We start from the raw sequence: 24206 nt of genomic DNA on the forward strand, positions 1-24206 counted from the left end.
TTTATTCTTTGGGTTGGTTTGATCATTGGGATGTAAATAAATATAGGTATCATTATGGTTAATAGATTTTTAAAAAATTATTACCTTTTGTACAAAAAAATGTCTTTGTTTCACCAGATAACTGTGTAACAATTGCCGGAACACTATGCACAAAATAATTCCCCCTCCCCCCCAGGGGATCAATAAAGTTGTATTGTATTGTATACTGAGAGGCTTTTGGCATTTTTGTAATTTATTTTCTTTTTTTATATCACTTTTAGTATTTTTTTTGTGTTTCAGTGCCCTCTAGGAGCTTTAGCTCTAGAAGTTCTGATTGTTCCTACCATATACTGCTATACAATTGTAGTCTATGGTGGGTCATTTATCTTTATTATTCTTCTTTTCTGTCTTTCTGCAACTTTTTTTTTTGGATAATTGCAATTCTTACACCTTTTTTGTGACTTTCCAAAATGTAAATAAAAATAAAATTCTATAGCAAAAACCTATATAACAAAATTCTATATACAAAAATTAAAATTTTAATATAAAAAGACAACCAAATAATTATATTGCCTAAAACACACATTCTTAGTTTAGACATGCTTTCTACCTTTGTCGTGCCCAAGATAATTTTCACTAAAAATCATTAGAAAACTTGTGATGCACTTAGCATACACATACAGCATTTATTACCATCTGCAAAAGATGCAATGCCTACTACACTGCCAAATAAACAATTAGAGTAATTTTAGTCCTTTGTATTTGCTGCACGGATATTTATATACCATCTGTGAGTTTGGGAGCAAACACTTCTGTTAGGTATCATTTAAGTGTCTAGTGTAAGTATTTCTCCCACCCCAGCTATATTCAATATTTTGTTCCATTTAAAAGTTAGTGTTTTTTTTTTTTACTACAGATGCCTATGGTGTCATAGAGCTAGCCATAGGTTGGCCATGCTTATTATACAATTGTACTGTTATCTACTTCAACTTAATCTGCATTCTTCTATCATTAGGCTTCTGGCGCCCAAATTGTTGCTGAGAATAAGAGTTCACTTGATCTTAGTTACAAAGTAGGACACCAATATTCTCTCTCTTTCTTAAGAGTTGGGTAGTAGCATTAGAGACTTAGGGTGACATTTATCATACAAGCGCCGGTGTTTGATGAAGCACCTGCCCCTTTGGCACCATCAGATACATCAGGAGGCACCAGCTCTTTGGTGTCGAGCTGATGTAAGGTGAAAAATAATTGCAATACCTGGTGGTTTCAAGGCATTATCCTTATTTCTAGGCTTGTATACCGGAAAACTTGCATAAAAGTCCTGATAAATCTCCCCCTAAATGCTTATACCTCCTTAGGATAAAAAAAAGTGTTAAAAAGTTCTTGCGGCAGAGTTTTGAACTTGTGATTGATAGCCTGAGCTGCTCTGCTTGAGGCTCTTATTCTCAGCTTGCTAAGGGTGTGTATTCTGGAAAAGCTGAGTGGTTTCAGTTGAATCTTTCTGTGTGTGCTAGGTGTGGTTTGATTGATTGATGGATGTTCAAGCCTTTCAGCTGCTTGGGCAGTGTAAACTACACATATAACTGTTCCACCACTAGCCCAGTTGCTCGTTGTACTAATATCTTCATCCTTGATGGAGATTTATCAAAAGTGTCTAAGAGCAGAAAAGTTTGTGTTGTTCAGGGCAACCAATCAGATCTCAGCTTTAATTTTACCAAAATTAGAATTTAAACTGAGATCTGATTGGTTTCCATGAGCAACTAGAAATGTTTTACCTCAGAGATTTCTGATAACTCTCCACCATGTGAATATACCTTCTCCATTCAACTATTGCTGTTTATTGACCCTATGCTTTGTTTTTGGACTACTCTCTGCCTTAAGATTTTTTACTTTACCAATATCCTGTTTTTTATCTTGACTGTACTTGTGTCTGTCAATTTATCTGTCTCTTATTTTCTCTTCTGTTCTGAGAACACACTCATATATAAGTGAACTCAGGACCTGCACCACTTTCTCTGTCTTGACAAATCCTTTCTTTAATTAGTTTCTATCTTTTCTGCATCATGCTAGAGTCAAATGTAAACAAATGGACACAATAAAGATAACAAAATGTCCCCTTTCCTTTGATTTTTAATGAATAAACCTTTATAATTAGGGAATTAAACAGAATTTGAAAAGATTGATAACATATTATACAGTAGGCATAATAAATGATCCCAAAGCAATTTATACTGGACTGTGACATTGTGGTGAAGACTTCCTTAAAGCACCACAATTTACTCTGCATTGTGGGGATTGCACGGGCACAAAAACAAAGCCTGTGCAATCCGAGCAGCAGCTTGGCATATACTGTGTACTCACCGATCCTGGACGTTTAACAACTAATACAGACTGCAGCATCATATGCATTCAACAGCTATTTCTCCCTGCAACATATTTGGAAGGTGCAGATGTGCTGCCATGGAAACCTACTGAAGCCACCCCCACCCCTGGCCTGCCAAAGTCAACCCATTATTTTGGTCCTGCTCGGGGACCAAATATACAGAACATTAGCTTTATGCTAAAATAAGTCTTGCTGACCAGTATTTTGGTGGTAATTTCTGTGGTGATGTGTGCTGTATATCTCTACTAGGACCGGAGTAAACAATACAACAAAATAGAAGATTGATCCAGCACAAAAGTACTCAAATTATTTAAAAAGTTTTATCTGCAGAATTTATCAAAAATTACGATCCATAAAATGTACCCAGAAGGGTACAGGGTACAGGTGACATCATATCATCTATGCATTTCAAGCACAACCACACTCTTGAGGCATTTTGTTGTTGGATCAGTCTGCAATTTTGTTGAAAACCATCATATTTCAGTACGTTAAAGGTGTGATCAGGGTATAATTAAGACAAAATAAAAAAGGAAAATACATTTTTAAAAATATTTAGCAATAATAAGAAGTACCTTTTTATCCCAATCAAATCATGAATTTAATAAAAAATATAATTTGTTATTTAACCTGCTTAATGAGTGCTATAAAAGAAATCTTCACCAAACTGCATAAAAACGCGTTGTCTTTGTCACCTCATTTCCAAAAACAGTTACAAAAAGTGATCGCAAAGTTGCACATACACCCAAATAGTACCAATGAAAATGACAGCTCATCAAGCAAAAGAGTCACTGTAAAAAGTCAAAAAAGTAAACAACTCTAAGGAGTAGCTGTATACTATACTATAGGACTCTCCTAATATATAACCAATAGCAAAAAGAAGAATCAAAGTATGTAAAAAGGAGTCATGTAAGGGTTAAAGGAAAAATAAAATGTTTCAATTTATTGTCCTTAGGGGAAGAACGCTTTTAAATTTATCCCCAGTGTTAAAACACAATGATAATGTTCATGTGCAAAATAAGTTAAAAAATCCAGCTGAGGGTAAAATGTTATAATTTATGACAGATTAACCTCTATGTGCTGCTGTGTGGGGCAGGACTGAACAGTTAGAAGAATTTACAAAACAGAATAACAGCTGGGTTCCTCCATATAATACTGGAAGAAGCCAGGGTAATGATTTAAACTTATAAAGTGTCTGTTGAAGATGATTTATGCCTCTAGAGCACAATTTTCTAACTTCTTTTTAACCACTAGAATTCCATATATTAATTGTAATTTATTATCATATACTGCAGTTAGAAATCATTGTATCTACTTAATTTTAACAACTTTTGTTACATGTTTTGGTATATTAGTTTTCTGTTGCCTCTGATGATCAGAAAAAGCTTAAAAAACTATTTTATGGGTCTCATTCAAGGTAAACAGGTTTCACTTGTGTCTTGAAGGGGCTGACCACTTTTCAATAAATCCTTCTACTAAACAAGTCTCTTTGCCTCAATAGAAAGCTGCAGCCATTCCCTGTGCTCTGCACATCTGCATCCATGTGACATAGCAGGTTCACTGCAGCATTTTCATTTGCTTCCTGGAAGCCGCACAAGGACTGAAAGGAACAGAGCGTTGTTCTAGCTCCACCTATTCAGCGGAGGTTCGGCATGTTAATAAAGAAGGATGGAGGCTCTGCACACATTACAAAAGTAAGTTGCAGGACTGCTTAATTTGAACATTAAAGTGGATGTCCCCTTTCAGAAAATAATTGATTTTATTTGTGTAATAAAAAGTTATACACTTTTCGAATATACTTTCTGTATCAATTACTTGCAGTTTCTAGATCTCTGCTTGCTCTCCTTCTATAGAAAGCTTCGATGTTTTTCCCAATGAATAGAAACCGGTCCATAGTCATGTGATGGACACACAGATGCATAACCCGTTGTTATCAGTGAGAGTAATCAGAGCTGTGTGATGCCCCTGTGGGTCCATCACATGACCATGGACAGATTTATATCCAGTGAAAGTAAACATAGAATCTTCCTATAGGAGGACAGCAAGCAGAGATCTAGACAACTGTAAGGAGAAACCATATCAATTATTTGCTGAAAGCGGACAACCCCTTTAAGGAATTTTGTACAAAGAAATAACGGCACATGGGCAACCTAAGTAAAGGAATTGCCAATCCTTTAAATGTCGTGCATGGTCTTGTGACTAACTTGGAAAAATAATTCAAAATATTTCTGTAGCTGGGTGTTATTTTCTGGTTTGGCTATTATCCCAGGACATCTCATAAGGTGCTACCTTCTCCTTTTTCTTTTTCCATTTAGGAAAACGTATTCCTTTCCTGCACCCTATAAAATTGATTCCAAAGCCAGTACAGACTTCATGCACTACAAAAAAAATTTTGGATTGTCATAAGAACCAGGATAAACAATAAATCTTAATTACAGGCCCCATTGATAACTATTAAAACTCTTTATTGTAGCCTAGGAATACAGTACAGTAAATTACCAAAATCCAGAGGTCCGTTTGTAACTAAGTCAGGTGTTCTTAAGTAAGGGACCGCCTGTATTGCAATTCTGTACATCCCAATGTGTTTAGGGATGTATAGGGAGAGCACACATGCTGAGGCATTCCACAAAGGGCTTGTATCTGCTGTATATTGCAGGAGGGCTTTAAAAATATAAAATTGTAGATAGTAAACGCCATGACAGAAGATAATGTGAAAATCACCATTTTGTCACCATTTTGACAGCCATAAAAATTTGGATAAAAAAGATCAAAAGACCATATTGCTCTGCCAGTCCTACTAAAAAATGACACCTTACAAAACATTGTATAGGTAAGAAGGACAAATTTACAGCTGTCAGAATATGGCAATAAGACTTTTTAAACATAAACTGTAACAAAAACTATATAAAATGGTATCTCCATGATCATACTGACACAAATATTAAAGATAAAGCATCACTTGAGCCATAAGCATTACAATGGTATATTTTTCCTTTAATGGTTTTTCGATTATTACAAAATGGGAATTCAAATATTAAAAGTCAGATGTCCCGAAGGGGGTTAAATTTTTAGTGATTTATGTAATTACAGATGTCGATGTAAACGTTTAACTTGACATTCATTGACAATGATATCCTACTGCAGATTTCAGAGACTATAAAATACATAAATGTTATGTGATTGATACAACGAGTCAGCTACTATACAATGTTATTCAGAAACCAACATATCAGTGATAATTAAACCTTACCACTGTGAGGGAATATAATCCCCTTTCTATTGTGTTCTCCCACCATGTATCTTTACAAAGACCATAGTACCATCCCCCGCGTACACAGATCATCTTACAGATATATCCTGTTCAAGGCAATTGGAATGCGAGCATGCTCAGTAAGTTTCTTTGTCCCAAGAACCTATAAAAACTCTTTGCTACCTAAATAAATTGGAATTCTCTCAAACATGTGAAGATCTGAGTGGTTTACCGAGCAGCTCGTACTATACAAATATTTGGACCCACATCATATCAGAGGTAGAGATATTTCTCTAACACCACTCAGTCATTGATTAGCTGTACTGGCCAAGTCTTCAAAAGACCAAGAGCAATAGGGGAGCTAACTGAAAAGTTACTTTTATTAAGTTGAAAAGTTTAATATTTTTTAAAATATTTTTCTGAGAGTATACAGGTGGTCCCCTACCTAAGGACACCCAACTTACAGATGACCCTTAGCTACAGATGCATCTCTCTGCCCACTGTGACTTCTGATGAAGCTCTATGGGTACTTTACTTTAGTCCCAGGCTGCAATGATCAGCTGTAAGATGTCTGTAATGAAGTTGTATCTACAATCCTTGTTCAAAATACAGCTAAAAATTTTAAAAATCCAATTGTCACTAGGACAAAAAAAAGTATTGTCTGGAGCTACAATTTTAAAATATAGTCCCGACTTTCAAACAAATTTAACTTAAGTACACACCTAAAGAACCTATCTTGTATGTAACCTGGGGACTGCCTGTACCTTTATATTCTGTAGCCAAAAAAAACTGGAATAAGTAAACTATTGTTGTATAGTTGAAAAGCTGCAAGAAACAATTTTTGATGGTTTCTATGATGCAATTCTCCTATACATTTTGGCAAGGCAGTGATTAACTAGATCGAAGTTCAGACTTGTTTCCTCGGTTAGTCAGTGCAAAACACTGTCAGTTGCTTGGTAGTAAAATTGCTGATCTTTTTTTATTATTATTTGTTTACATAAAAAACTATACAAAATAAAAAAGATATTATAAAGAACTAATAAAATATTATAATAATACAAATTAATAAGAACAATACAAAGTGTTCATACATAGACAAAGGGACTTTATTATTTACTAATTGGGAGAATTACTAAAGGTTTGTTCATTTTGAACTCTTTCAACCAAGAACAACAATTTCAGAGTATTTTTACCCATATTTGGGGACACAGTAGAAAAGTAAGTGATAAAATATTGTATAGAAAAGAAAAATCTTAACAGTATAAAAGCTAAGTGGTTCAACTACATTTAAACTACAAATAGATAAATCAAAAGGGTAGTCATGCTGTGTGCACCGCTACTGGAGCTGCAGAGTGCCCCAAAAGCTAAAGCTCCTTCGGAATAGAAGGAGGTTTCCACCTTATATTGAAGATATGCCTTCACCAATCCATATAATTAGGCCCCCAGTGTTTACATAGTAAAACTTCCTTTGTTCTGTTGTTCCCAACACATCAGAAATTCAAGACTTTTGCTCCATGGTGCCTTTCTCTGAACAGCCTGGGAGTGCTGCTCTAAAACAATGTTGCATTTATTTTTTTTCTCAGGATCAGTCAAGGTCACAGAGGTTGGACACCCTTCTAGTCATGAACTGATGGTGTATACTAGTGATATGATGTTGAAAGGTAGGGATATCCTTTTTATCAATATTAAGAACATTTTTTTATACTAGGAGACAAACTTCTTAAACTAAGCCTAGTAAAGAGGTAGCGTCCATGAAAACAAAGATCACAAGAAGGCAATGTTACAGATGCACTTTCATCAACTCAGCATTTATTGCCTTCTTATAATGGATGATGTACTACAGTAAGGGAATGGCTTTTACTGACTAGATGACAGACAAGACATTGATCCCTAAGGTTTTATCCCCGTTTTAGCTGTTCCTAAATTATTGTCCAGACTACCCTAAGTGTTAGGTGACAACTGCGGCACAGTCCAAATATACAGAAAAGTAGTCCAAAAACTACTAGTTAGATCAAAGAGGACCAATAATTACAGACTTGTTAGGCAAAACAAATGTTCAAAAAACAGGCAAAGATAAAGGGATTCAAGAAACAGAAGACAAGGTTAATGCCAGCTAGCCCCCAAAAACTTAAAGCAAAGACAAGGCAAACATTTTATGAGAGTCCTGATCCAGAAGTTAATTGAACCAGATCAATGACATCCAGACTAGGAAGTATAGAAAGGAGTGAAATTACTGAATGTGTGAATAAGTGGACATAGTGGTTCTGGATGTATGATAAGGAGGAGATTTGGCATGCCCTCTGTCTGAGGGCCTAGTGTCTGATGTTTACTTACCTCCTCTATTTGCTAGGATGGTGTATTTGCGGGTTTAGATGTGGGCGTGAACACCCATGTACATGCACATCCTCCTCATAGAGCCAGGACATTCATGTCCTCTCTTTTCACACTCATTGGAAACTTTTTAATTAATAGCACGCACTCTTACATCTGCATCTCAATTATGTATGTACAATGTTTACTATTTGACTTAGCTGGACTGGGAATCCTACATTGAGCACCAATTCTCCTTTACAAAGTTTATCTTCTCTCTATTGGGGAAGAAACTTGGAAAGTCATTGAAGCAAATGTATCATGCTTTGCAGATATGTTTTTTTCAGAAACAAGCAGAATTATTAGAATCTGTGTCAAAAATGAATTAGGTTTTAGTTCACATTTTAGAGGAACATAATAATTATGAGTAGATATGGGCAGATAAATTCTAACAATTCGGAATTCATTCCGAATTTCAGGAAAACTTTGATTCTCCAAATTGACAGCGAGCACAATGTGTTACATGGGGCAGAGAACTCTTGGAAGAAGTAAGGAACACCCTCGATCACATGTTCAGACATTTAAGCCAATCAGCGACCGGCAGGCTTGTGTGATGTCACAGCCCTATAAAAACTGTCAGCCATTTGAAATCCAGTAATTTCCCACTGCATGTGCTGTCTCTAGCATCTAGCTTTTTGTACTCAGTAGCTGATGGAGTGAACTTTGCACAAAGTCCAGGATGTCCCTTTTTTGGGGTTCTGTATACCCCAAATTTCAATCCTTTTTGTTGCTAAAGTTGATAGCAAGAAATCTGTGTCAAATCCACATACTTGGTGGAGGGGTTTTTGCTCAAAGTCCAAGGTGTCCCTTTTGGGGATCTGTAAACCCCAAATTTCAATCATTTTTTGTTGCTAAAGTTGATAGCAAGAAATATGTGTAAAATCCACATAGTTGGTGGAGTGTTTTTTGCTCAATGTCCATGGTGTCCGTTTTGAGGGATCTGCATACCACAAATTTCAATCCTTTTTTGTTGCTAAAGTTGATAGCAAGAAATCTGTGTCAAATCCACATAGTAAATTAATCAATATGTCAGACAGAAAGGTGGCAGGTGGAGCAGGCACAGGTTACAGCACAGTAAGGGGACGTCACAGCAGGGGTGACTCTGTGAGGCCAGAACTGCATGTGTCATCTAGCGGCAGTGTATTGATCAACAACCTAAAGGTTGTCGATTGGTTGACTAGATCATTCACTTCCTCCGAAATAACATCTGACAACCCCAGCAAAGAGTCTGTGGGTTCGTCAGATATAAGCCTTAGTTGGCATGGCCCAGGAGCAGGTAAGTGGCCCTTACCTGTCCTCAACCAGCCTCTGTCCTGTTCATTTCCCTCAGCCAGAGATCTACCAGATGGTCTTGGCTCAGCGCCACTATACAGCGAGGATAAACCCTGTGAGGAAAGTCAGCAGCTGCTTGGCAGTGAAGAGGTAGGGCAGACATCCGCTGCTTCATGCAATAGGCTGGAAAGAAGAGATGTGTTTGCACTGGCAAATAGTCATGGTGTGCATATTGAGACCGTTGAGGAGAATAGCAGTGACAGGGAAACACAAATCAATGATGATGTAGCCGATCGCACTTGGGAGCCGGGTGAATCAAGGGCTTCATCATCATCATCGAGAGAAGAAGGTGTCAGCTTGCACATCAGGCAGGTGGGGTACAAAACCTGCTTCGCAGGTCCAAGTAAGCAGTGGCACCGAATCGGCGGTGTGGCAGTTTTTTGTTAAGACACCAGAGCAGCCGAGCGTGTGCATATGTAGAATCTGCAGGCAGAAAGTGAAGTGTGGTCAGAGAGCTAACATTGGAACCACACCGTGCATCAACACATGCAGCGTCACCATCCAATTGCTTGGGAGAAATGTAGATTTAGTGGTCCATCCTGCAGCCGCAGCAACTAGTGGCACACATGCCATTTCAGCCAGTCAAGGCTCCAGCACCTCTGCCGAAGGGAGCTGTTTGTCTTTGACATCATCTCCTGGACCAGATGCTCCTGCTTCTTGCTACACATGGGGCCAGCAGTCATTGAATGAGGCGATTACAAAGAGACAACTGTATGCGTCTAGCCATCCTAAGGTGCAGAAGATGACCATGCTCCTGTCCAAGTTGTTGGTACTGCAGTCCCTCTCTTTCCAAGTCGTGGACTCTGCAAGCTTCAGAGAACTTATGGCTTGTGCCAAACCGAGGTGGAGAGTTTCAAACTGAAATTTCTTTTACAAAAAGGCAGTACCACCCCTTCACAAAAATGTAGAACAGAAGGTGGGCCAGTCCTTGAGCTTATCGGTTTCATCCAAGGTGCACAGCAGCGCGGACGTGTGGAGCTGTAACCACAGTCAGGGCCAGTACATGTCCTTTACGGCACTTTATGTTTGGTTTTCCCCTTCATTTCATCTGTCAGAAGGAAGGAAATGCCTCAGGATTGATAGCCAAAAGCAGGAGCGGATACATAACACATGCAAATATCCCATGATGTTATAGTGGGATCTTGGCCCTCAGCTCACTCCTTTCGAGCTGGCACAGACGTCTTGAAAAGCTGCGTTCCCGCTTCACTTATTTGGTCAATTTGGCCCCTGTAAGTGCCCATGGAATTGAAGAGTGAAGTGATTCTAAGAGTGACCGTTCTCATGTGCGTGTCATACTCAAACACAGCATTGTTTGACGACCAAACCACGCTCCCAATGCATATTTAAGCATGGCACAACACTCTACAACACCCTACAGGCTCTCTGCAGCCAGGAAATACCCGGGTTTTTTTAACGTGATTCATCATGGTTTGATTTGGGTTATGAGTAGAGATGAGCGAACATGCTCGTCCGAGCTTGATGCTCGGTCGAGCATTAGGGTACTCGAAACTGCTCGTTACTCGGACGAATACTTCGCCCGCTCGAGAAAATGGCAGCTCCCGCCGTTTTGCTTTTTGGCGGCCAGAAACAGAGCCAATCACAAGCCAGGAGACTCTGCACTCCACCCAGCATGACGTGGTACCCTTACACGTCGATAGCAGTGGTTGGCTGGCCAGATCAGGTGACCCTGGGATAGACTAGCCGCTGGCCGCGCTGCTCGGATCATTCTGTCTCTGGATGCCGCTAGGGAGAGAGCTGCTGCTGGTCAGGGAAAGGGTTAGGGTGTTCTATTAGCTTACTGTTAGGCAGGAGTGATTCTCAAAGAACCCAACAGCCCTTCTTAGGGCTACAATAACGTTCTACTTTTTTTATTTTAATTTGCATCTTTTACCATTTTGTGAGGAATTAGCAGGGGGACTTGCTACCGTTGTGTTTAGCTCTTAGTGGCACACATATCCATAGCAAAGGCCGAAGTGGCAAAATTCAGTAGGGGTTGGATTTCTATTAGGCAATAACTCAGTGTCATCTCATCTGGCATAGTAGTGTGCTTCCTTTGATACTTGGCTAGAAAATAGCCATAGGAGAATACAAACAGCTTCTTGAAGCCTACAGTAGCGTTCTATATATTTGATTTCTGGTTGATCTGCTGGTGGCTGTAGTTTCTGCAGTGCATGTACTTGCCAATTCTGAGCAATTTGTAGTGAGACTTGCGACCGCTGTGTTCTGCGCTTAGTGGCGCACATATCCATAGCAAAGGCCGAAGTGGCAAAATTCAGTAGGGGTTGGATTTCTATTAGGCAATAACTCAGTGTCATCTCATCTGGCATAGTAGTGTGCTTCCTTTGATACTTGGCTAGAAAATAGCCATAGGAGAATACAAACAGCTTCTTGAAGCCTACAGTAGCGTTCTATATATTTGATTTCTGGTTGATCTGCTGGTGGCTGTAGTTTCTGCAGTGCATGTACTTGCCAATTCTGAGCAATTTGTAGTGAGACTTGCGACCGCTGTGTTCTGCGCTTAGTGGCGCACATATCCATAGCAAAGGCCGAAGTGGCAAAATTCAGTAGGGGTTGGATTTCTATTAGGCAATAACTCAGTGTCATCTCATCTGGCATAGTAGTGTGCTTCCTTTGATACTTGGCTAGAAAATAGCCATAGCAATAGGATAGGATTGTTTGGTTTTAAAAACTCAAAAAAAAACAAAAAACACAAAAAAAAAAAAAAACACAAAAAAACACCAAAAAAAACAAAAAGAAGTAAAAAAAAAAAAAAAGTTATAACTCTCATTTTAAAAATGTTTAACCCGAGGGCTAGGGGTAGAGGACGAGGGCGGGGACGTGGGCGTCCAACTACTGCAGGGGTCAGAGGCCGTGGTCCTGGGCGGGGTGAGACACCACCTGCTGATGAGGGAGCAGGGGAACGCCGCAGAGCTACACTCCCTAGGTTCATGTCTGAAGTTACTGGGACTCGTGGTAGAGCACTGTTGAGGCCAGAACAGTGCGAACAGGTGATGTCGTGGATTGCTGACAATGCTTCGAGCAATTTGTCCACCACCAGTCAGTCTTCCACGCAGTCCACCCATGTCACCGAAATCCCCACTCCTCCAGCTCCTGCACCTCAGCCTCCTCCCCCCCAGTCTGCCCCCTCCCAGGAAAATTTGGCATTTGAACCGGCATACTCTGAGGAACTGTTTTCTGGACCCTTCCCACAGTCACAAACCACTTGTCCGGTTGCTGCTGAGCAATTTTCCGATGCCCAGGTTTTCCACCAGTCACAGTCTGTGGGTGATGATGACCTTCTTGACGTAGTGGAAGTGTGTAAAGAGGTGTCCGACGATGAGGAGACACGGTTGTCAGACAGTGGGGAAGTTGTTGTCAGGGCAGGAAGTCCGAGGGGGGAGCAGACTGAGGGATCGGAGGATGATGAGGTGACAGACCCAAGCTGGGTTGAGAGGCCGGGTGAACACAGTGCTTCTGAGACGGAGGAGAGTCCTCGACCTGAACAGGTTGGAAGAGGCAGTGGTGGGGCCAGACGGAGAGGCAGGGCCAGAGCTGGTGCATCAGCGCCACTGTCAACTAGTGAAGCTCCCGTGGTGAGGGCTCTTGCGGCGAGGGCTAGATCTTCAGAAGTGTGGAGGTTCTTTAAGGAAACACCGGATGACCGACGGACTGTGGTGTGCAACATTTGCCAAACCAGGCTCAGCAGGGGTTCCACCACTACTAGCTTAACTACCACCAGTATGCGAAGGCATATGAATGCTAAGCACCCCACTCAGTGGCAACAAGCCCGTTCACCTCCGGCCGTGCACACCACTGCTCCTTCCCCTGTGTCAGCTGCTAGTCAGCCCCCTGCCCAGGACCCTGGCACAAAAACCCCATCGTCGCCTCCACGATCCTCCACAGCATCCACCAGCGTTCAGCTCTCCATACCCCAGACGCTGGAGCGGAAACGCAAATATAGTGCAACCCACCCGCACGCCCAAGCCCTTAATGTGCACATCTCCAGATTGCTTAGCCTGGAGATGCTGCCCTATAGGCTAGTAGAGACCGAGGCCTTTCGCAACCTCATGGCGGCGGCCGCCCCTCGGTATTCGGTCCCCAGCCGCCACTACTTTTCCCGATGTGCCGTCCCAGCCCTGCACCAGCACGTGTCAGACAACATCATCCGTGCCCTGACCAACGCCGTTTCTGACAAGGTCCACCTGACCACGGACACGTGGACGAGTGCTGCCGGGCAGGGCCACTATATATCGCTGACGGCACATTGGGTTAACTTGGTGGAGGCTGGGACCGAGTCTGACCCTGGGGCTGCTCATATACTGCCGACGCCGAGGATTGCGGGGCCTACCTCGGTCCAGGTGTTTCAGGCCTACTATGCCTCCTCCTCCTCCCACCCCTCCTCCACCTCCTCCTCCGAACTACCATCCGTGGGCACGGCGCCATCAGTCGGTAGCTCTAGGCACAGCAGCAGTGCCGTCGCTAAGCGACAGCAGGCGGTGCTCAAACTGCTGAGCCTAGGCGACAAAAGGCACACCGCCCAAGAGCTATTACAGGGCATCACGGCGCAGACTGATCTGTGGCTGGCACCGCTGAACCTCAAGCCGGGAATGATTGTGTGTGACAACGGCCGTAACCTGGTGGCGGCTCTGCAACTCGGCAGACTGACACATGTGCCATGCCTGGCCCATGTGTTAAATCTGATAGTGCAGCGTTTCCTCAAGACATACCCCAATCTGTCTGATTTGCTCACGAAGGTGCGCCGCATCTGTGCGCATTTCAGGAAGTCCAGCCCAGATGCTGCCACTCTCAGGGCAGCGCAGCGCCGCCTCCAACTGCCCGCTCACCGACTGTTGTGCGACGTGCCCACGAGGTGGAATTCAACACTGACCATGTTATCCAGAGTTTACCAGCAGCGCAGAGCGATTGTAGACTGCCAGATGTCAACTTCCACCAGAACTGGTAGTCAGGTCAGTCAGCTTCCTCAAGTCTACAATGAGGAGTGGACGTGGATGTCTGATATCTGTCAGGTGCTGAGTAACTTTGAGGAGTCAACACAGATGGTCAGTGGCGATGCCGCCATCATCAGCCTCACCATCCCGCTGCTTGGCCTGTTGAAAAACTCTCTGGTCAGCATGAAGTCGGAAGCTTTGCGCTCGTCACAAGAGACGGGGGAAGAATATTCCCTTGTTGATAGCCAAAGCACCCTGAGGTCTGTTTCTCAGCGCATATCGGAGGAGGTGGAGGTGGAGGAGGATGAGGAGGAAGAGGAGGAGAATGTTGGCGAGACACAAGAGGGGACCATTGTTGAGTCCTTCACTGTTCAGCGTGTATGGGCAGAAGAAGAGGAGTTGGAGGAGTTGGAGGAGGAGGAAATGGACAGTCAGGCCAGTGAGGGGAGTGAATTCTTACGCGTTGGTACTCTGGCGCATATGGCAGATTTCATGCTAGGCTGCCTATCCCGTGACCCTCGCGTTCAAAGAATTTATTCCAGCACCGATTACTGGGTGTTCACTCTCCGGGACCCACGGTACAAGCAAAATCTTCCCACTCTCATCCCTGGAGAGGAAAGGAGTGTGAGAATGCATGAATACCAGCAGGCCCTGGTGCACAAGCTGAAACAGTATTTCCCTTCTGACAGCGCTAGCGGCAGAGTGCGTAGTTCTGCGGGACAAGTAGCGAGGGAGAGTAGGCGAGCAGGCAGCTTGTCCAGCACTGGCAAGGGTACGCTTTACAAGGCTTTTGCCAGCTTTATGTCACCCCAGCAAGACACTGTCACCTGTCCCCAGTCTCGGCAGAGTAGGGCTGATCTTTACAGAAAGATGGTGAGGGAGTACGTAGCTGACCATACCATCGTCCTAAATGATCACACAGCTCCCTACAACTACTGGGTTTCAAAGCTGGACATGTGGCACGAACTGGCGCTGTACGCCTTGGAGGTTCTTGCCTGCCCTGCCGCTAGCGTCTTGTCCGAGCGGGTTTTCAGTGCAGCTGGTGGCATCATCACCGATAAGCGTACACGCCTGTCGACTGACAGCGCTGACAGGCTGACGCTTATTAAAATGAATAAAGGCTGGATTTCTCAGAATTTCCAATCTCCACCAGGTGAAGGAAGCTCAACCTGAATAATTGATCCACTCCTCCTCCTCCTCCTCATTTTCCTCCTTCTCCTCCTCTTTGTACAGTAAAGCAGAGGAAAATGGCTATTTTTTGACAGGGCCCACTGGCTCTTGCTATAGTACTTCATGCATTTAATTTTTCTGGAGGGCCACCTACCCGGTCCTCTGTTTGAAACAATTTTTGTGAGTGCCACATACAGGCACTCAATCTATTCCATTTTTCTGGAGGGCCACCTACCCGGTCCTCTGTTTTAAAAAATTTTTGGGACTGCCACATACAGGCACTCAATCTATTCCATTTTACTGCAGGGCCACCTACCTGCTCCTCTGGTTTGAACAATTTTTGGGACTGCCACATACAGGCACTCAATCTATTCCATTTTACTGGAGGGCCACCTACCTGCTCCTCTGGTTTGAAACATTTTTGGGACTGCCACATACAGGCACTCAATCTATTCCATTTTACTGCAGGGCCACCTACCTGCTCCTCTGGTTTGAACAATTTTTGGGACTGCCACATACAGGCACTCAATCTATTCCATTTTACTGCAGGGCCACCTACCTGCTCCTCTGGTTTGAACAATTTTTGGGACTGCCACATACAGGCACTCAATCTATTCCATTTTACTGGAGGGCCACCTACCTGCTCCTCTGGTTTGAAACATTTTTGGGACTGCCACATACAGGCACTCAATCTATCCCATTTTACTGGAGGGCCACCTACCTGCTCCTCTGGTTTGAAAAATGTTTGGGACTGCCACATACAGGCACTATCCAAATTAAATTGTCTCCATAGCAGCCTCCACACGTTGTCTCCATTGCTACCTCCAAAAGTCGTCCATATAGCTGCCTCCATACATCGTCCCTTTATCAAACGAGGTGTGTCAGGCAGAAATTTGGGTTGTTTTCATGGATTCCACATCAAAGTTGTTAACTTTGTCGCCACCCTGCTGTGTTATCCACAAAATATACAGGCAAACTTTTACCATTTAGGGATATTATTTCAGCGCTTCTTGCGCATCTGTTTACATTCCCCTCACCCGGCATATCCTAAACTTATAAGAACGCTACTACACTTGATCTTATACAAAAGGTTCTTAGAAGTGCTGTTCGGGGAGTAGCCTAGAGACAGGGGCTTGGATTGGCGAAAGCTCGCCTGGCAGCGGAACGCCAGCTCCATGCGCATCATGCGCTTCTTGCGCATCTGTTTACATTCCCCTCACCCGCCATATCCCAAACTTATAAGAACGCTACTACACTTAACTTGGTGCAGGCTGGGACCGAGTCTGACCCTGGGGCTGGTCATATACTGCCGACGCAGAGAATTGCGGGGCCTACCTCGGTCCAGGTCTCAAAGGCCTACTATACCTCCTCCCACCCCTCCTCCACCTCCTCCTCCTCCGAATTACCATCCGTGGGCATGGCGCCATCAGTCGGTAGCTCTAGGCACAGCAGCAGTGCCGTCGCTAAGCGACAGCAGGCGGTGCTGAAACTGCTGAGCCTAGGCGATAAAAGGCACACCGCCCAAGAGCTATTACAGGGCATTCCACATCAAAGTTGTTAACTTTGTCGCCACCCTGCTGTGTAATCCCCAAAATATACTTGCAAACTTTTACCATTTAGGGATATTATTTCAGTCAGCGCTTCTTGCGCATCTGTTTACATTCCCCTCACCCGCCATATCCTAAACTTATAAGAACGCTACTACACTTGATCTTATACAAAAGGTTCTTAGAAGTGCTGTTTGGGGAGTAGCCTATAGACAGGGGCTTGGATTGGCGAAAGCTCGCCTGGCAGCGGAGCGCCAGCTCCATGCCAAGATCCAACTAACATAGTTTTAACTGCAGCACCTTTAATCTACTACTAGTTCACTGCCTCCATACATGGTCCCCTTATCAAACGAGCTGTGTCAGGCAGAATTTTGGGTTGTTTTCATGGCTTCCATGTTAACTTTGTCGCCACCCTGCTGTGTAATCCACAAAATATACTGGCAAACTTTTATCATGTACCGATATTATTTGAGCGCTTCTTGCTCACCTCCTTTGGTTCCTCTCTGCCACCCATTGGTTTGAAGCCTGAGTCCATTTAGGGTATGTCGCCATGACACTCTCTAGCCTGCTGCCGCTGCCTCTGCATGCCGTCCCCTATAGTGTCAGGGTCAATTATTGGATGTTTTAGATGCTATCTAGCTTCATTCTGTCACTCTGTCATGGCCATGCTGTTGCCCATAATTTTGGCATAATGGTGCGATTATGCAGCCTCAGAGGCATCCATGCATGCTGCCCCTGCTGTTTCCTGTCCATTTCCGTGGTGTTTCCATCCTTTTCTGAGGTTCCCAGGTGTTTGGCCAAGCTTCCCTGTGCAGAGCCTTGGTCCCCTTGAAAAATGCTCGAGTCTCCCATTGACTTCAATGGGGTTCGTTATTCGAGACGAGCACTCGAGCATCGGGAAAAGTTCGTCTCGAATAACGAGTACCCGAGCATTTTAGTGTTCGCTCATCTCTAGTTATGAGGTTCCTGGTGTCAGTGGGGCAATTATTTGAGACCAGCACAAGTAACCAAACAACTGCCATTGATACCCACAGAAAAGTACAGCATCCATAAAGAAAATCTACTATGAGAATCAAGTATGGATAAACCAGGGAAACTTTCTCATAGATCTAGTTACTGTGACTGTGGTGATAATCCTATATTTTTTATCCATGGCCTCCTTCCTTTTAAAATCAACTTTTAAAATTGTGCAAAAGAGCTTGAGAGGCACTTAAAGCCCCTCAGTGATATCTGTTCACTTGCAACAGCTCTGATAAGAGCCCCTCAGATTGATTCGCTTAGTTTTAGAACTTTATTTTAGAAGGAAGAGGACATGGATAATACATATAATAAGATTACCACAGTCATGGGGCCTGCATAACGTGTCCCTGGGTTATCATTTTTTATTTAAATACTATTTTTTTAAATATACATTAAAACATTAAATACCCATCATTTAGAGGTTTTTTTTATATTTTATTTGTAAATTCTGTTGTATAGATGCTTATAAACATGCTAGCTTTCCTTTAGTATAGCCTTTATTGATCCTACCAAGCGATGTCATTGATGCAGCTAAAAGCTAACTTGCTGTCAAGTTAGCATCTGCCTCATTAATTCTTGAGATATGACCTGTTAACACTCAGTTTATTTGGAATACACTGATTACAACTAAAACATCTGTTTACAAAGAAAATTTGTAGCTTTTGCCAGGCTTAATAATTTGACCAATCTATTGATATATAATAACAAAAAACACCTAAATCAATATGTGCCTTCTACTTAATGAAGTCACTTATAAAACTGGGAAACTATGTCTCGAGAAGCATAGTTGCTATTTTTGCTAAATGAAAAAAAACTTCATAGTGTGAAAAATACTTTAATAACAAGAATTTAAAAAATAGATATTTTAGTCTTGTTGAGAGTTTTGAAGTTTTATAAGAATCTAGTATGCCATATTCAGAGAAAATTTTAGTTTTTTTTATCAGCTTATTTTAATAGTTATTTAAATAATAATTATTAAAATAGTTCATTTGTTCATTACTTGGAGCCAGATCCAAACTGTTGTCTATGAAAAGTTTGTTTTTAACTCTCTGTGGATCGGAAAATACTTCTCTGCCTGCTCTGAGCAGAGCTAATCCGGGAAAAGGGGGCACAGAGAGCTATATAATTCTGTTCCTCAGTTGGGAGGTTTGTAATAGTTTTAGTATGCGGACCATCAATAATAAAACCTTTTTTTTTTTTAAAGGAGCTAGTATGGAAGTAAAACTAAGTTGGCAGACACAATGGTGCTCATTAATCACGTTTTTCCCCGGGTTTTCCGAATGTTACCGTTTTGCGCCGAATTGCCCCGTTTTTTTTGCGCATACGATAGGATTGTGTCACATCGGCGCCGGCTTGCATGCGACAAAAAACAGGGGGCATGTCGATTAATGCTTAAATGCACCAGGAATTGGATGGTGAACTCCGGCGAACCTCGGCGGACCTCAGCGCAGCAACGACACCTGGTGGACATTGGGTGCACGACCTTAGTGAATCACCAGAAGACTCGAATCCTCGTCTGAGAACGCACCTCTGGATCGTGACAGGACCGGGTAAGTAAATGAGCCCCAATGACATCATCACATCACACCTGCCAGCAGTAGAAGAGGTTCAATGATGGAGCTTTCAGCTTTCCAGGAACCACAAAGGTCAAGTCTTCTGCTGAAGCTCTGAAGCAAAATGAGTGTAAAGGTATGTATCAATTTCTTGCAATTATGCCGGGTGGTATAATAGCCAACAACCATGATTGCCATTTTTGAAATCTCACCACTTGCCTTATGTATATTTAACTTTTCTGTAAGAGTGAGCAGTGTCAGCAAGAAGTTTAGGTGCAGCGTTCAGGCTCACCCCTGGTGCGCCAGCCAAAATCAGTCCTGGCATCAGCAAAGTGGCACTTAAAGCTGCCTTTAAATTAGACACAATTCTGGTGTACATATGCCAGCAGCAACTTTTAAACTTTTAAAGGTTTTACCCCTGCAATTGGTGCCAGCAGGTGTTAGTTGTTGGTACGGGTTTAGGTTCTGCCTAACCTGATTAAAGGTTAGTAATATACATTCTATTCATTCAATATTTATAAAGATTTTCTAGGTTTTCAATAACTTGGTAACATAATAAATGACAAAATCACTTTCTAATAGCTTTTTGTAAAAATATTGTTGTTGTTTTTTTGTTTTTTTTTGCTTTAGTATAGCAACTGTACTATACATTGAGATGCTCGCCAAATGGAAAATGACAAAAGAAGAGACTTCCCGAGGTGCAAACAATAGCAGCTATTGGGTAGGATGTAAAGTTTTCCATCTTGGGCAGTTGGCTCATACATTTCCATTTCTTTAGAATAAATAAAAGGAAAAAATGTATTCTCTTTATTATGACTTGAACAGAGATCCTTTACCTGTAAACCTCACAATAAAATACAGAAAATGCCTTTATTGGAATGACAATGCACAATTTCTCATTACTTGAGATCATAAATGTCTTCACATCTATTTGTTGGCTGCATATGGTGCAAAATAATTTACTAAGCTTCAGGAAGTTGATTGTATCTGTAAGTGGCTTATTATTACAGCTTGATGTCACATATTCTAATTGTGTCAATCAAAGCCGCTAATAATGATAACTACCATGTTGGTGAAAGAGTAATTTAGTGGTGTTGGGGGGGGGGGGGGATAAATAACCACATTTCACAGTGCAATATTTAGGTTTTTTTCAGTAAAATAAAATATAGAATGCACAAAACTGCTAAGCATTCAGACCTTTCTAATGTTCTTAATATTCTTAATGAGGTACAGTATGTGAGTCTAAAGAGCTAAGAATCAGACAAATTCAGTGTGTCTCATGTTATCAAATGACTAATAAGGGTCTGTAGCCATTTTTGATGAAATGTATTTAGATAATTAGTGATGAGTTAAAAAACTACTATTACTATCTAGAAGGATTTAGGCAGATGTGATGCATTGTCAAAATGAAATAGGTATACTATTTGTAGCAGGAAGTAAATGTAGATTTGCATATTCATTTGGCAACCAAATTAGAGCTCAACATTCATTTCCCCAAAACAGTAAATGAAAAAAAAAATCTAAGCTCTGATTGGTTGACAGTTTGACCCTCAGACATGTCTGATACATTTCTACCAGTGTGTTTATTAGCCTGCTGTGCCTGCAGAAAACAGGAATAAGAACAACAGATGTCTACTAATGAAAACCTTTTTTAAAGGGTTTTTTAGAAACACCTAAAGTATAGACTATGCTACAAATAGAGGTCCCAATGGCAGATACAGTATCAGTATTTAACCCCTTAAGGACAAAGATCCTTTTTGTTTTTGTGTTTCTATTTTTCACTCCCCACTTTCAGAATTCCATAACATTTTTATTTTTTCTGCATACAGAGCTAATGCATCATTTTATTTTGGGCCCTATTTTTACACCTTTCACCATGACACCCAAATGACACCTCTTTATTTTTCGTAAGGTCAGGATGATCACGGAGATAATAAATTTATATAGGTTTTATTATGTTTTAGCAGATTGAAAAAAAAATGTAAATCTTTGTACAAAAAAATTCTTAATTTTGCCATATTCTGTGGACAATTACTTCTACATATATGTGTAAGATGTCATTTTTTGTGGGATGAAATGATGTCTTCAGTGCTACCATTTTGGAGACTGTACAACCTTTTGATCATTTTTTATTTTTATGTGTTGTAAAATGGCAAAACACTTTCAATTGAGACATTTTGGCCCTATTTTGGTTGCAGGGTTCACCATTGGGCAAAAGCACTTTTATATTTTGATAGATTGGGGATTTTGGGACGTGACAATACCTAACATTCATTATTTCTATTTTTATATCAGTTCTAAGGAAAGGCGGTTGATTTGAGCTTTTAGGTTTTTAGAGAGCTAATTTACTGTACATTTAGTAGGGTTTTCTTTTCTAAGTTACATGCTTTTGCCAAGACCAAGTCTGTCACCAGCAACGCACATTTGCTAATAAACTTCCCTGGTTTTCTATACCCTCTCAATGCCCTAAGCACAATAATAAACCCTTTTTTGTTTACAAAGTAATAGATCCCTTAATCTAGTAAATCTCCCATTGTACCTAGCAACAGGAGTAACTCTCTTTATACATGTACACACTAATAATACCTTTCTATGCTCTCGCACATTAAAATGAATACTGCAACCCACCATGATTCCTTGTATACTGCAACTTCTTTTCCTTCATCCCTGTGTGATAACTGTAAATGTCTCAATGACCTCAGCAAGAGCTAATTCTGTGAGCATTTTAGATATCTCTGATAGTATTTATAATAAAAGTACTGTCCCTTAATTTGGAAAATAGGACATGAAAAATACAGTAAAAAATATACCTTGCAGCTACAGTGAACATGTCTTTCTAAACCAGGAATGGTTTCCACTTTTCATTCAAAAAGCTATATTGAATCTAACAGAAGAATCCAAAGAACATTCCAGAATGGCAAAAACAAAGTCAGCAAAAAAGCATTTAAAAAAATGGCAACCAAGGTGTGATCTTAAGAAATAGTACCTGCATCTAAACTACAGAGGGCTTTTAAAATGCTAGCGTATGTAGCGTGAAAATGCCTGTTGTGCTTACTTTTGGTGAGTGCTGCTGGGTCCTAGCAGATCTTTACTACCTGATATTTAGACACACACACACTTAAAAATCCCTAGAAATACCCACAGAGCATTTCTTATGTGTAAAGAGACATCAGTAAATAGGCCAGTCAGGAACCCAGGGAGTCTGAGAACTTTTACAATTATTGTTCAAATTAAAAAAAACACCTTCAAGAATGTAAAAAGCATTACGCTGTCCAAAAAATTGGAAGAATGTTCCATTTAATTGAATAATAAAAAAATATTGTTTAGCAGTAATGAAAGCTTTGGGGGACCTCTTCTTATTTTTACCAACCTAGTGGTGCAGTTCCACGGCTCTCTAATTTGGTGCTACAGTAATAATAGTAGTGACCTATGTAAAGTGGCCACTTCAGTCAACCACTGGGAACCACTTTATCCTTTTCACATGGATTCTCCTCTGTCTAGTCTATCTCTCCCTTTTTATTGTTTCAGCAATCTCAATCTTAGCCTTAGCCAAGTCCTCTAATGCTATTATTAAAACTCAATTGAAGTAGTAAAACAAGGTAAAGGAAGGGGATAATTTTGCAATGGATTACCTCTGTATTAGATGGGTTTAACATTAAGAGTACTTCGTCATTAACTTCACTCTACTATAACAGGGTAATTTAAAGAAAATGAAATGTTTTTACTTATACAAATGGTTTTGCCTCAAAAACTATTAAGAACAAATCAGAAAGGATGTCAATGTAATATATTTCTTGAACTAGTCAAACATAGAGAAAAAAAGAATTTGTAATAAACAAAATCTGTACCTTTTCCTTAACTGAAAGTGCCCTTGAAGAGAACTTTAACTAATCCTTCTCATCTCCATCCGACCAAAAAGAATGTTGATGTAAACAATCCAAATTTCAAAGTTGTAGGAATGAAATTCCTGAGTTTTTTTGCTCTCTGTGTAGCCAATGCCATGAACTGTGAGTGGACCTGAGAAAAGAAAAAAAAAGAAAAAAATTTATATTTCTGATAATGAAGGGACCAATAATAAGGGGGTTTCAGTGATCCTGTATGAAATTATTCATAACATATCAGTAAAGTACATCCACAGATCAGATGTTTTCAATAGCTGAAAAAGAGTGGAACATTATACAGAGGATGGGACTGTCTGATTTCTGTAATATTCTCTTTCAATCAGCCTTATCCACATTTTGAGCAGACCTTTTTTGGGCCACTGTCCAAATTAACTACCATTAGAGGCAAATGAATGTACCAAGATGCACCACCATTTTTAGGAGGTATATGCAGTACCTGTAAAATAAATTCAGTGCATCTTATGCCAACCTAGCATTTTGGTACATCTACATATGCTCTACTACTTTTTATCAAAAATTTCACAATATCTGGATTATCCATTTACAAGTCTCTGTCCACTGTAATTTTAGTTGATATACAGAATGGAAAAATAGAGGAATTCACCAAACCATGTCCAATTCTTTATTTCAATGTTTAAGTACTTAGAGGCAAAAGGCTGATCTAAGGCTTTACAAAGTGATTGCAGCGTCAAAATGCCTGTTGCTAGCCTACAGTGTGTTCAACCTTTTACTTCTTTGTGCCCATGCACTTAAA

The 24206-nt window shown here is 41.1% G+C and overlaps 1 protein-coding gene across 1 annotated transcript in view; it reads right to left on the bottom strand.

Annotated features, from left to right (window-relative positions):
* The window catches only part of TENM3 (teneurin transmembrane protein 3), a 1383253-nt gene that overhangs the window by 1309312 nt on the left and 49735 nt on the right, over positions 1-24206 (bottom strand). Inside the window, exon 2 of the mRNA XM_072123399.1 lies at positions 23399-23567. The gene's annotated coding sequence lies outside the window, so the exon portion shown is untranslated. The remainder of the gene's footprint in view (positions 1-23398; positions 23568-24206) is intronic.

Source organism: Engystomops pustulosus, chromosome 1, assembly GCF_040894005.1.
Source record: "Engystomops pustulosus chromosome 1, aEngPut4.maternal, whole genome shotgun sequence".
NCBI lineage: Eukaryota > Metazoa > Chordata > Amphibia > Anura > Leptodactylidae > Engystomops > Engystomops pustulosus.